This window comes from Saimiri boliviensis, chromosome 3, assembly GCF_048565385.1.
Source record: "Saimiri boliviensis isolate mSaiBol1 chromosome 3, mSaiBol1.pri, whole genome shotgun sequence".
Lineage (NCBI taxonomy): Eukaryota > Metazoa > Chordata > Mammalia > Primates > Cebidae > Saimiri > Saimiri boliviensis.
In genome coordinates, this window is record NC_133451.1 from 91920416 (window position 1) to 91934789 (window position 14374).

General features: G+C 45.3%; 4 non-coding genes across 4 annotated transcripts; all 4 read right to left on the minus strand.

Annotated features, from left to right (window-relative positions):
- Positions 1–346: 346 nt before the first annotated feature.
- On the minus strand, positions 347–509 carry LOC120363865 (U1 spliceosomal RNA). Its single transcript, XR_005579291.1, has one exon. It is a non-coding gene; the product is annotated as a U1 spliceosomal RNA (small nuclear RNA).
- Positions 510–3250: 2741 nt separating this feature from the next.
- On the minus strand, positions 3251–3413 carry LOC120363868 (U1 spliceosomal RNA). The gene has a single exon (XR_005579293.2). It is a non-coding gene; the product is annotated as a U1 spliceosomal RNA (small nuclear RNA).
- Positions 3414–7798: 4385 nt separating this feature from the next.
- LOC120363864 (U1 spliceosomal RNA) lies at positions 7799–7961 on the minus strand. The gene has a single exon (XR_005579290.2). It is a non-coding gene; the product is annotated as a U1 spliceosomal RNA (small nuclear RNA).
- A 4416-nt stretch (positions 7962–12377) lies between these two features.
- LOC141584097 (U1 spliceosomal RNA) lies at positions 12378–12540 on the minus strand. The gene has a single exon (XR_012517067.1). It is a non-coding gene; the product is annotated as a U1 spliceosomal RNA (small nuclear RNA).
- Positions 12541–14374: the final 1834 nt, after the last annotated feature.

Here is a 14374-nt window from a genome sequence, read left to right on the forward strand (position 1 = left end):
CCATGTTGACCAGGATGGTCTTGATCTCTCGACCTGGTGATCCACCCGCCTCGGCCTCCCAAAGTGCTGGGATTACAGGCTTGAGCCACCGCGCCCGGCCCCCATCTTTATTTTTAAAGAAAGAAACATTTCCAGCCCTTTATTTTTCTTTTTTCTCTTTTTTTTGGATATGGAGTCTTGACCCATATCCAGTCGAGGCTGGAGTGCAGTGGCATGATCACAGCTCACTGCAACTTCTGACTCCGGGTTCAAGCAATGCTCCTCACTCAGCATCCCAAGTAGTTGGAACTACAGGTGTGTACCACCACACCTGGTTAATTTATTTATTTTTATTTTTACTTATTATCAAGGAAAAGTGCAAACACAGTCCCCCACTACCACAAATCATGCAGTTGAGTTTCCCAAATTTGGGGAAATCGCAGTGGTCAGCACATCCAGAGCGCAATGGATGAACCTTGCCCTGGGAAAACCACCTTCGTGATCATGGTATCTGCCTACCAGGTAATTTTTGTATTTTTAGTAGAGACAAGGTTTCACCATGTTGGCCAGGCTGGTCTCAAATTCCTGACCTCAGGTTAACCACAAGTATCGGCCTCCCAAATGCTGGGATTATAGGCATGAGTCACCTCACACAGTCTCATGTATATCTGTTTTTCTAAGCTCTTCACTCTTGGTATTATTTATTGGAGACAGGGTGTCATTCTGTGTCCCAGGCTGGAGTACAGTGGCACAATCACAGCTTACTGCGAACTCTGCTTTCTGGGTTCAAGTGATTCTCAGGCCTCAGCCTCCTGAGTAACTGGAATTACAGGCGCACTTGGGTAATTTTTGTAGTTCTTTTAGTAGACACCGGGTTTTACCAGGTTAGCCAGGCTGGCTTCAACTGCCTAATCTCAAGTGATCTGCCTATCTGGGCCTCCCAAAGTCCTGGGGCTACAGGCATGAGCCACCCTGCTCAGCTCATTCCTGCTATTATTTAAATAGTATTTTTTTATTGCCAAACGATAAGAAAATTTACATTTGGAATTGATATTTAATTTTACTTGTAGTATAGCTTTCCTCTCTTCTTTACCAGGGACTGTGTTTCTAAAGTGTTGCTGGTTTTACACGCAATTCACAGGGGTGCCGTGTACTCCCCTGTGGTTTATCCTGCAGAGGAAGTTCAGTCATTCCCAGGTTTCTTCTGTGTCACTGCAGTCCATTCTCCAAGAAACTAAGTTTCTCTCTCACTGAGTGGCCTCCATGTGCTCATGTAGCTCCAAAGGCTTTTCTGTCACAATCATTTTTTGATTATCCATTTAGTAACATTTCTACAAGAAGAGTTGAAAAGACTGACACAAACTTAAGTAACATTTCCTCTGATTATAAAAATAATCTGACCAGGTGCTGTGGCTCTTGCCTGTAATGCCAGCAATTCCGGGAGAATTGGCAACAATAGTTTAGAGTGCAAATGGCCTTGGTGCCAGGTGGCCTGGGGGTCAGTATTGTCTGAATTAGATACTGGAACTGATGACCCCTCACCCCCAGGCACATTCTATTCGAATGATCATAATTAATCGGATATTGACAACTACTAAGGAATCTGTATCTTTGTATATAGCACAGGGCCCTGAAAAGAGTCATTGTTTAGGAAGTAATTACTAGCTGGCTAAGATTCCTGCAAAAGCCTAACTGTGCTACAAGATTCTAAGGTGAATGCTGATTATGACTTTAAGGTTCTTGTACAGTTCACAAACTCTATTCACATGTGCTAGGGATAATTTTAAGAATTCAAGGCTTGGCTTGGTGGCTCACACCTGCAATTCCAGCATTTTGGGAGACTCAAGCAGGAAGATCGTTTGAGTCCTAGAGCTCCAGATCAGCCTGGGCAACACAGGGAGACTTCATCTCCACCAAAAAAAAAAAAAAAAAAAAAAAATATATATATATATATAAAATTAGCCAGGTGTGGTGACAGCGCCTATATTCCCAGCTACTCAGGAAGCTAAAGTGGGAAGATCACTTGAACCTGGGAGGTCGAGGTTGCAGTGAGTCCTGATTATGCCACTGCACTCCAGTCTGGGTAACAGAGGGAGACACTATGCCAAAAATGAAATAAAGTGTTGTTTCTGTGTTTTTCTTCTCTTTCTTTCTTTTTTTTTTGTGGGCTGCAGCCGGGCCTGGGAGGGCTCCCCGAGGCCGCGTCCGCCTTCTGTGTTTTTCTATCAAAGTTAGACCTTAGGACTCTTTTCATCAAATCCTGTATTACACCATCCAAAAGTAATTTATTTGATTGGAATGAAACCACTGTGAGTCCCCGGTGGTTCTAAGATGCAGCACCATTATTTTATTTTATTTTTTTTTAACAGAGTCTCATTTTGTCCACCAGGCTGGAGTTCAATGCGTGATCTTGGCTCACTGCAAACTCTGACTCCTGGGTTCAAGCAATTCTTCTGCCTCAGCTTCCCAAGAACTGGGTGCGCGCCTCTATGCTCAGCTAATTTTGTATTCTTAGTAGAGACAGGGTTTCACCAAATTGGCCAGGCTAGTCTCAATCTTTTTGAGACAGAGTTTTGCTCTTGTAACCCAGGCTGGAGTGCAATGGTGAGAGATCTCAGCTCGCTGCACAACCTCTGCCTCCTGGGTTCAAGGGATTCTCCTGCCTCAGCCTCCTGAGTAGCTGGGATTTGCATTTGTAGTAGAGATGGGGGTTACACCATGTTGGCCAGGCTGGTCTCAAACTTCTGACCTTAGGTGATCTGCCTCCCTTAGCTTCCCAAAGTGGTGGGATTACTGGCGTGAGCCACGGCACCCTGCTTAGAATGTAAAAGAACTTTAGAGACACTTAATACAACCTCCTAGATCAGGTGCAAATGTTTCCAAGCAAGGCCAGGTGTGGTGGCTCATACCTGTAATGCCAATACTTTGGGAGGCCGACAGGAGGATCACTTGAGGTGTGGAGTTGGACACCAGCCTGGTTGACAAAGCAAGACCCCCATCTTTATTTTTAAAGAAAGAAACATTTACAGCCCTTTTTTTTTTGGATATGAAGTCTCGCTCTGTAGCCCAGGCTGGAATGCAGTGGTGTGATCTCAGCTCACTGTAACTTTTGCCTCTAGGTACAAGCAATGCTCCTCACTCAGCCTCCCAAGTAGCTGGAACTACAGGCATGTACCACCACACCTGGTTAATTAATTAATTAATTAATTTATTTATTATTATTTTTTAATTATTTTATTTTATTTTTTATTCATTTATTTTTATCTGTTATCAAGGGAAAGCACAAACACAGTCCCTCACTACCACAAATCATGCAGTGGAATTTCCCACATTTGAGGAAATCACAGTGGTCAGCACACCCAGAATGCAATGGATGAGGCTCGCCCTGGGAAAACCACCTTCGTGATCATGGTATCAGCCTGCCAGGTAATTTTTGTATTTTTAGTAGAGACAAGGTTTCACCATGTTGGCCAGGCTGGTCTCAAATTCCTGACCTCAGGTTAACCACACGCCTTGGCCTCCCAAAGTGCTGGGATGATAGGCACAAGCCACCATGCCTACCGACACATATATCTGTTTTTCTAAGCTCTTCACTCTCGGTATTGTTTATTGGAGACAGGGTGTCATTCTGTGTCCCAGGCTGGAGTGCAGTGGCACAATCACAGCTTACTGCAAACTCTGCTTTCTGGGTTCAAGTGATTCTCAGGCCTCAGCCTCCTGAGTACCTGGGATTACAGGTGCACTTGGGTAATTTTTGTTGTTTTTTTTAGTAGACACTGGGTTTTACCAGGTTAGCCAGGCTGGCCTCAACTGCCTAATCTCAAGTGATCTGCCTATCTGGGCCTCTCAAAGTCCTAGGGCTACAGCCATGAGCCACCCCGCCCAGCCCATTCCTGCTATTATTTAAATAGTATTTTTTTTAACTTGTCAAACAATTAGAAAATTTACATTTGGAACTGATTTTTAATTTTATTTGTATTGTAGCTTTCTGCTTTTCTTTTATTCTTTTATTCTATTTTTTTTTTTTTTTTTGAGAGGAGTTTCGCTCTTATTACCCAGGCTGGAGTGCAATGGCGCGATCTTGGCTCACCGCAACCTCCGCCTCCTGGGCTCAGGGAATTCTCCTGCCTCAGCCTCCTAAGTAGCTGGGATTACAGACATGCGCCACCACACCCAGCTAGTTTTTTGTATTTTTAGTAGAGATGCGGTTTCACCATGTTGACCAGGATGGTCTCAATCTCTTGACCTCGTGATCCACCTGCCTCGGCCTCCTAAAGTGCTGGGATTACAGGCTTGAGCCAGTGCGGCCGGCCTTTTTTTTTTTTTTTTTTCGAGACGGAGTCTCACTCTGTTGCCAGGTGCCAGGCTGGAGTGCAGTGGCACAATCTCGGCTCACTGTAACCTCTGCCTCCCGGGTTCAAGCAATTCTCCTGCTTCAGCCTCCTGAGTAGCTGAGACTACAGGCGCATGCCACCATGACCAGCTAATTTTTGTGTATTTAGTAGAGATGGGGTTTTACCATGTTGACCAAGATGATCTCCATCTCTTGACCTCGTGACCTGCGCTCCTCGGCCTCCCAAAGTGCAGGGATTACAGGTTTGAGCCCCGGCGCCCAGCCCTTTCTGCTATTCTTTACCAGGGACTATGTTTCTAAAGTGTTGCTCAGGGAGAATTGGCAACAATAGTTTAGAGTGCAAATAGGGTTGGTGTCAGGTGGCCTGGGGATCATTATTGTCTGAATTAGATACTGAAACTGATGACCCCCTCACCCCCAGGCACCTCCTATTCAAATGATCATAATTAATGGGATATTGACAACTACTAAGGAATCTGTATCTTTGTATATAGCACAGGGCCCTGAAAAGAGTCATTGTTTAGGGAATAGTTATTGGCTGGCTGAGATTCCTTCAAAAGCCTAACTGTGCCACAAGATTCTAAGGTGAATGCCGATTATGACTTTAAGGTTCTTGTACGGTTCACAAACTCTATTCACATGTGCTAGGGATAATTTTAAGAATTCAAGGCTGGGTTTGGTGGCTCACACCTGCAATTCCAGCATTTTGGGAGACTCAAGCAGGAAGATCGTTTGAGTCCTGGAGCTCCAGATCAGCCTGGGCAACACAGGGAGACTTCATCTCCACCCAAATATATCTATATATATATAAAAATAAAAAATTAGCCAGGTGTGGTGACAGCGCCTATATTCCCAGCTACTCAGGAAGCTAAAGTGGGAAGATCACTTGAACCTGGGAGGTCGAAGTTGCAGTGAGTCCTGATTATGCCACTGCACTCCAGCCTGGGCAACAGAGGGAGACCCTATGTCAGAAATGAAATAAAGTGGTTTTCTATGTCTTCCAATCAAAATTAGAACTTAGGACTCTTTTCATCAAATCCTGTATTACACCATCCAAAAGTAATTTATTTGATGGAATGAAACCACTGTGAGTCCCCGGTGGTTCTAAGATGCAGTACCTTTATTTTATTTTATTTTTTTGAGACAGAGTCTCATTTTGTCCACCACGCTGGAGTTCAATGGCATGAATCTTGGCTCACTGCAAGCTATGACTCCTGGGTTCAAGCAATTCTTCTGCCTCAGCTTCCCACGAACTGGGTGCGTGTCTCTATGCTCAGCCAATTTTGTATTTTTAGTAGAGACGGAGTTTCACCAGATTGGCCAGGCTAGTCTCAATCTCGTAATATGCCTGACTCGGCCACCAAAAGTGCTGGGTTTACAACATGAGCCACAGAGTCCAGCCGATGCAGCACCTTTTAATACAAGTGCTTGTCCTGTGCACCCTGGTCTCTGGTTAAATAACATGCCACTTAAGCCCTAGGGTCTGAGAAAAGGAGACAGTGTGAGCAGCTGTGATAGAAGATGTGCAGAAGGAAGTCAGAAATCTGACCAGGATCAACCCAGGCTCTGACCTTTCCAGAGCTTTCCCCCAGCTCTGCCCTGCCCCCCTCCTCCCTGGCGTGTCTCCTGGTGTCCCCCACCCTCAGGTGGCAGGGGTGCCGTGCACTCCCCTGTGGTTTATCCTGCAGAGGAAGTTCAGTGATTCCCAGGTTTCTTCTGTGTCACTGCAGTCCATTCTCCAAGAAACTGAGTTTCTCTCTCACTGAGTGGCCTCCATGTGCTCATGTAGCACCAAAGGCCTTTTCTGTCACAATCATTTTTTGCTTATCCGTTTAGTAACATTTCCACAAGAAGAGTTGAAAAGACTGACATAAACTCAAGTAACATTTCCTCTGATTATAAAAATAATCTGACCAGGTGCTGTGGCTCTTGCGTGCAATGCCAGCACTTTGGGAGGCAGAGGCGGGCAGATCATGACGTCAGGAGATCGAGACCATCCTAGCCAACATGGTGAAACCCATATGTGCTGAAATACAAAACAAAACTTAGCTGGGCATGGTAGCACACGCCAGTAATCCTAGCTACTCAGGAGGCTGAGGCAGGGAAATTGCTGTATATATATCTATATATTGAGATGGAGTCTCACTCTGTCACCTAGGCTGGAGTGCAGTCTTGCAATCTCAGCTCAGTGCAACCTCCACGTCACAGGTTCAAGTGATTCTCCTCCCTCAGCCTCCCGAGTAGCTAGGACTACAGGTGCCTGCCAGCACACCTGACTGATTTCTGTATTTTTAGTAGAGACGGGATTTTACCATATTGGCCAGGCTGGTCTCAATCTCCTGAGCTCATGATCCACCCACCTCGGTCTCCCAAAGTGTGGGGATTACAGGAGTGAGCCACCCTACCCAGCCCTAAACAACAGCATATTCACTTTGCTATTTTTTTTTTTAATAGTCTTACTGTGTCATTCAGGCTGGAATTCATGAAGTGCAGTGGTGCAGTCTCAGGTGAAGGCATCATCAATCTTCTGGGCTGGAGTGATCCTCTCATCTTAGCCTCCCTACTAGATGGGACTACAGGTGTCAGCCACTTCGCCCTGCCTCACCATGCAAACTTTTGGCTATAGGCATAAAGTCCATTCTTGGAGAGTGGGTCCACTTATTCCAATTTAGTTTCTAAAACATCCCTGTAATATCTAATTTTGATTTCTATAGAATGGATGAATAAAGACAGAATATAAAAGAGCTTTTTTTTGAGACAGAGGTTTGCTCTTGTAACCCAGGCTGGAGTGCAATGGTGAGAGATCTCAGCTCGCTGCACAACCTCTGCCTCCTGGGTTCAAGGGGTTCTCCTGCCTCAGCCTCCTGAGTAGCTGGGATTTGCATTTGTAGTAGAGATGGGGGTTACACCATGTTGGCCAGGCTGGTCTCAAACTTCTGACCTTAGGTGATCTGCCTCCCTTAGCTTCCCAAAGTGGTGGGATTACTGGCGTGAGCCACGGCACCCTGCTTAGAATGTAAAAGAATTTTAGAGACACTTAATACAGCCTCCTAGATCAGGTGCAAATGTTTCCAGGCTAGGCCAGGTGTGGTGGCTCATACCTGTAATGCCAACACTTTGGGAGGCTGACAGGAGGATCACTTGAGGTGTGGAGTTGGACACCAGCCTGGTTGACAAAGCAAGACCCCCATCTTTATTTTTAAAGAAAGAAACATTTCCAGCCCTTTATTTTATTTGGATATGAAGTCTCGCTCTGTAGCCCAGGCTGGAATGCAGTGGTGTGATCTCAGCTCACTGTAACTTTTGCCTCTAGGTACAAGCAATGCTCCTCACTCAGCCTCCCAAGTAGCTGGAACTACAGGCATGTACCACCACACCTGGTTAATTTATTCATTCATTAATTTATTTATTATTATTTTTTAATTATTTTATTTTATTTTTTATTCATTTATTTTTTTCTGTTATCAAGGGAAAGCACAAACACAGTCCCCCACTACCACAAATCATGCAGTAGAATTTCCCACATTTGGGGAAATCGCAGTGGTCAGCACACCCAGAGTGCAATGGATGAGCCTCGCCCTGGGAAAACCACCTTCGTGATCATGGTATCTGCCTGCCAGGTAATTTTTGTATTTTTAGTAGAGACAAGGTTTCACCATGTTGGCCAGGCTGGTCTCAAATTCCTGACCTCAGGTTAACCACACGCCTTGGCCTCCCAAAGTGCTGGGATTATAGGCACAAGCCACCGTGCCCACCCACACATATATCTGTTTTTCTAAGCTCTTCACTCTCGGTATTATTTACTGGAGACGGGGTGTCATTCTGTGTCCCAGGCTGGAGTGCAGTGGCACAATCACAGCTTACTGCAAACTCTGCTTTCTGGGTTCAAGTGATTCTCAGTCCTCAGCCTCCTGAGTACCTGGGATTACAGGCGCACTTGGGTAATTTTTGTAGTTTTTTTTAGTAGACACTGGGTTTTACCAGGTTAGCCAGGCTGGCCTCAACTGCCTAATCTCAAGTGATCTGCCTATCTGGGCCTCTCAAAGTCCTGGGGCTACAGGCATGAGCCACCCTGCCCAGCCCATTCCTGCTATTATTTAAATAGTATTTTTTTTAAACTTGTCAAACAATTAGAAAATTTACATTTGGAACTGATTTTTAATTTTATTTGTATTGTAGCTTTCTGCTTTTCTTTTATTCTTTTATTCCTTTTTTTTTTTTTTTTTTTTTTTGAGACGGAGTTTCGCTCTTGTTACCCAGGCTGGAGTTCAATGGCGCAATCTCGGCACACCGCAACCTCCGCCTCCTGGGCTCAGGGAATTCTCCTGCCTCAGCCTCCTAAATAGCTGGGATTACACACGCGCCACCACACCCAGCTAGTTTTTTGTATTTTTAGTAGAGATGGGGTTTCACCATGTTGACCAGGATGGTCTCGATCTCTCGACCTCGTGATCCACCTGCCTCGGCCTCCTAAAGTGCTGGGATTACAGGCTTGGCGCCCGGCCTTTTTTTTATTTTTTATTTTTTTTGATTCGGAGTCTCACTCTGTTGCCAGGTGCCAGGCTAGAGGCTAGAGTGCAGTGGCACAATCTCGGCTCACTGTAACCTCTGCCTCCCGGGTTCAAGCAATTCTCCTGCTTCAGCCTCCTGAGTAGCTGAGACTACAGGCGCATGCCACCATGACCAGCTAATTTTTGTGTATTTAGTAGAGATGGGGTTTTACCATGTTGACCAAGATGATCTCGATCTCTTGACCTCGTGATCTGCGCTCCTCGGCCTCCCAAAGTGCAGGGATTACAGGTTTGAGCCCCGGCGCCCAGCCCTTTCTGCTATTCTTTACCAGGGACTATGTTTCTAAAGTGTTGCTCAGGGAGAATTGGCAACAATAGTTTAGAGTGCAAATGGGGTTGGTGTCAGGTGGCCTGGGGATCATTATTGTCTGAATTAGATACTGAAACTGATGACCCCTCACCTCCAGGCACCTCCTATTCAAATGATCATAATTAATGGGATATTGACAACTACTAAGGAATCTGTATCTTTGTATATAGCACAGGGCCCTGAAAAGAGTCATTGTTTAGGGAATAGTTATTGGCTGGCTGAGATTCCTTCAAAAGCCTAACTGTGCCACAAGATTCTAAGGTGAATGCCGATTATGACTTTAAGGTTCTTGTACGGTTCACAAACTCTATTCACATGTGCTAGGGATAATTTTAAGAATTCAAGGCTGGGCTTGGTGGCTCACACCTGCAATTCCAGCATTTTGGGAGACTCAAGCAGGAAGATCGTTTGAGTCCTGGAGCTCCAGATCAGCCTGGGCAACACAGGGAGACTTCATCTCCACCCAAATATATATATATATATATATATATATATATATATATATATATATATATAAAATTAGCCAGGTGTGGTGACAGCGCCTATATTCCCAGCTACTCAGGAAGCTAAAGTGGGAAGATCACTTGAACCTGGGAGGTCGAAGTTGCAGTGAGTCCTGATTATGCCACTGCACTCCAGCCTGGGCAACAGAGGGAGACCCTATGTCAGAAATGAAATAAAGTGTTTTTCTATGTCTTCCAATCAAAATTAGAACTTAGGACTCTTTTCATCAAATCCTGTATTACACCATCCAAAAGTAATTTATTTGATGGAATGAAACCACTGTGAGTCCCCGGTGGTTCTAAGATGCAGTACCTTTATTTTATTTTATTTTTTTGAGACAGAGTCTCATTTTGTCCACCACGCTGGAGTTCAATGGCGTGATCTTGGCTCACTGCAAGCTATGACTCCTGGGTTCAAGCAATTCTTCTGCCTCAGCTTCCCACGAACTGGGTGCGTGCCTCTATGCTCAGCCAATTTTGTATTTTTAGTAGAGACGGGGTTTCACCAGATTGGCCAGGCTAGTCTCAATCTCGTAATATGCCTGATTCGGCCACCAAAAGTGCTGGGTTTACAACATGAGCCACAGAGTCCAGCCGATGCAGCACCTTTTAATACAAGTGCTTGTCCTGTGCACCCTGGTCTCTGGTTAAATAACATGCCACTTAAGCCCTAGGGTCTGAGAAAAGGAGACAGTGTGAGCAGCTGTGATAGAAGATGTGCAGAAGGAAGTCAGAAATCTGACCAGGATCAACCCAGGCTCTGACCTTTCCAGAGCTTTCCCCCAGCTCTGCCCTGCCCCCCTCCTCCCTGGCATGTCTCCTGGTGTCCCCCACCCTCAGGTGGCAGGGGTGCCGTGCACTCCCCTGTGGTTTATCCTGCAGAGGAAGTTCAGTCATTCCCAGGTTTCTTCTGTGTCACTGCAGTCCATTCTCCAAGAAACTGAGTTTCTCTCTCACTGAGTGGCCTCCATGTGCTCATGTAGCACCAAAGGCCTTTTCTGTCACAATCATTTTTTGCTTATCCGTTTAGTAACATTTCCACAAGAAGAGTTGAAAAGACTGACATAAACTCAAGTAACATTTCCTCTGATTATAAAAATAATCTGACCAGGTGCTGTGGCTCTTGCGTGCAATGCCAGCACTTTGGGAGGCAGAGGCGGGCAGATCATGACGTCAGGAGATCGAGACCATCCTAGCCAACATGGTGAAACCCATATGTGCTGAAATACAAAACAAAACTTAGCTGGGCATGGTAGCACACGCCAGTAATCCTAGCTACTCAGGAGGCTGAGGCAGGGAAATTGCTGTATATATATCTATATATTGAGATGGAGTCTCACTCTGTCACCTAGGCTGGAGTGCAGTCTTGCAATCTCAGCTCAGTGCAACCTCCACGTCACAGGTTCAAGTGATTCTCCTCCCTCAGCCTCCCGAGTAGCTAGGACTACAGGTGCCTGCCAGCACACCTGACTGATTTCTGTATTTTTAGTAGAGACGGGATTTTACCATATTGGCCAGGCTGGTCTCAATCTCCTGAGCTCATGATCCACCCACCTCGGTCTCCCAAAGTGTGGGGATTACAGGAGTGAGCCACCCTACCCAGCCCTAAACAACAGCATATTCACTTTGCTATTTTTTTTTTTTAATAGTCTTACTGTGTCATTCAGGCTGGAATTCATGAAGTGCAGTGGTGCAGTCTCAGGTGAAGGCATCATCAATCTTCTGGGCTGGAGTGATCCTCTCATCTTAGCCTCCCTACTAGATGGGACTACAGGTGTCAGCCACTTCGCCCTGCCTCACCATGCAAACTTTTGGCTATAGGCATAAAGTCCATTCTTGGAGAGTGGGTCCACTTATTCCAATTTAGTTTCTAAAACATCCCTGTAATATCCAATTTTGATTTCTATAGAATGGATGAATAAAGACAGAATATAAAAGAGCTTTTTTTTGAGACAGAGTTTTGCTCTTGTAACCCAGGCTGGAGTGCAATGGTGAGAGATCTCAGCTCGCTGCACAACCTCTGCCTCCTGGGTTCAAGGGATTCTCCTGCCTCAGCCTCCTGAGTAGCTGGGATTTGCATTTGTAGTAGAGATGGGGGTTACACCATGTTGGCCAGGCTGGTCTCAAACTTCTGACCTTAGGTGATCTGCCTCCCTTAGCTTCCCAAAGTGGTGGGATTACTGGCGTGAGCCACGGCACCCTGCTTAGAATGTAAAAGAACTTTAGAGACACTTAATACAACCTCCTAGATCAGGTGCAAATGTTTCCAAGCTAGGCCAGGTGTGGTGGCTCATACCTGTAATGCCAACACTTTGGGAGGCCGACAGGAGGATCACTTGAGGTGTGGAGTTGGACACCAGCCTGGTTGACAAAGCAAGACCCCCATCTTTATTTTTAAAGAAAGAAACATTTCCAGCCCTTTATTTTATTTGGATATGAAGTCTCGCTCTGTAGCCCAGGCTGGAATGCAGTGGTGTGATCTCAGCTCACTGTAACTTTTGCCTCTAGGTACAAGCAATGCTCCTCACTCAGCCTCCCAAGTAGCTGGAACTACAGGCATGTACCACCACACCTGGTTAATGTATTCATTCATTTATTTATTTATTATTATTTTTTAATTATTTTATTTTATTTTTTATTCATTTATTTTTATCTGTTATCAAGGGAAAGCACAAACACAGTCCCCCACTACCACAAATCATGCAGTAGAATTTCCCACATTTGGGGAAATCGCAGTGGTCAGCACACCCAGAGTGCAATGGATGAGCCTCGCCCTGGGAAAACCACCTTCGTGATCATGGTATCTGCCTGTCAGGTAATTTTTGTATTTTTAGTAGAGACAAGGTTTCACCATGTTGGCCAGGCTGGTCTCAAATTCCTGACCTCAGGTTAACCACACGCCTTGGCCTCCCAAAGTGCTGGGATTATAGGCACAAGCCACCGTGCCCACCCACACATATATCTGTTTTTCTAAGCTCTTCACTCTCGGTATTATTTACTGGAGACGGGGTGTCATTCTGTGTCCCAGGCTGGAGTGCAGTGGCACAATCACAGCTTACTGCAAACTCTGCTTTCTGGGTTCAAGTGATTCTCAGTCCTCAGCCTCCTGAGTACCTGGGATTACAGGCGCACTTGGGTAATTTTTGTAGTTTTTTTTAGTAGACACTGGGTTTTACCAGGTTAGCCAGGCTGGCCTCAACTGCCTAATCTCAAGTGATCTGCCTATCTGGGCCTCTCAAAGTCCTGGGGCTACAGGCATGAGCCACCCTGCCCAGCCCATTCCTGCTATTATTTAAATAGTATTTTTTTTAAACTTGTCAAACAATTAGAAAATTTACATTTGGAACTGATTTTTAATTTTACTTATATTGTAGCTTTCTGCTATTCTTTTATTCTTTTTTTTTTTTTTTTTGAGACGGAGTCTCACTCTGTCGCCAGGTGCCAGGCTGGAGTGCAGTGGCACAATCTCGGCTCACTGTAACCTCTGCCTCCCGGGTTCATGCAATTCTCCTGCTTCAGCCTCCCGAGTAGCTAGGACTACAGGCACACGCCACCATGCCCAGCTAATTTTTGTGTATTTAGTAGAGACGGGATTTTACCACGTTGACCAAGATGATCTCGATCTCTTGACCTAGTGATCTGCGCTCCTCGGCCTCCCAAAGTGCAGGGATTACAGGTTTGAGCCCCGGCGCCCAGCCCTTTCTGATATTCTTTACCAGGGACTATGTTTCTAAAGTGTTGCTCAGGGAGAATTGGCAACAATATTTAGAGTGCAAATGGGGTTGGTGCCAGGTGGCCTGGGGGTCAGTATTGTCTGAATTAGATACTAGAACTGATGTTCCCTCACCCACAGGCACCTCCTATGCAAAAGGTCATAGTTAATCGGATATTGACAACTACTAAGGAATCTGTATCTTTGTATATAGCACGGGGCCCTGAAAAGAGTCATTGTTTAGGGAATAGTTACTGGCTGGCTAAGATTCCTTCAAAAGCCTAACTGTGCTACAAGATTCTAAGGTGAATGCCGATTATGACTTTAAGGTTCTTGTACAGTTCACAAACTCTATTCACATGTGCTAAGGATAATTTTAAGAATTCAAGGCTGGGCTTGGTGGCTCACACCTGCAATTCCAGCATTTTGGGAGACTCAAGCAGGAAGATCGTTTGAGTCCTAGAGCTCCAGATCAGCCTGGGCAACACAGGGAGACTTCATCTCCACCAAAAAAAATATATATATAAAAATAAAAAATTAACCAGGTGTGGTGACAGCACCTATATTCCCAGCTACTCAGGAAGCTAAAGTGGGAAGATCACTTGAACCTGGGAGGTCAAGGTTGCAGTGAGTCCTGATTATGCCACTGTGCTGTAGTCTGGGGGAACAGCGGGGGACCCTGTGTCAAAAATGAAATAAAGTGTTGTTTCTATGTCTTCCTATCAAAATTAGAACTTAGGACTCTTTTCATCAAATCCTGTATTACACCATCCAAAAGTAATTTACTTGATGGAGTGAAACCACTGTGAGTCCCCGATGGTTCTAAGATGCAGTACCTTTGTTTTATTTTATTTTTTTGAGACAGAGTCTCATTTTGTCCACCAGGCTGGAGTTCAATGGCGTGATCTTGGCTCACTGCAACCTCTGACTCCTGGGTTCAAGCAA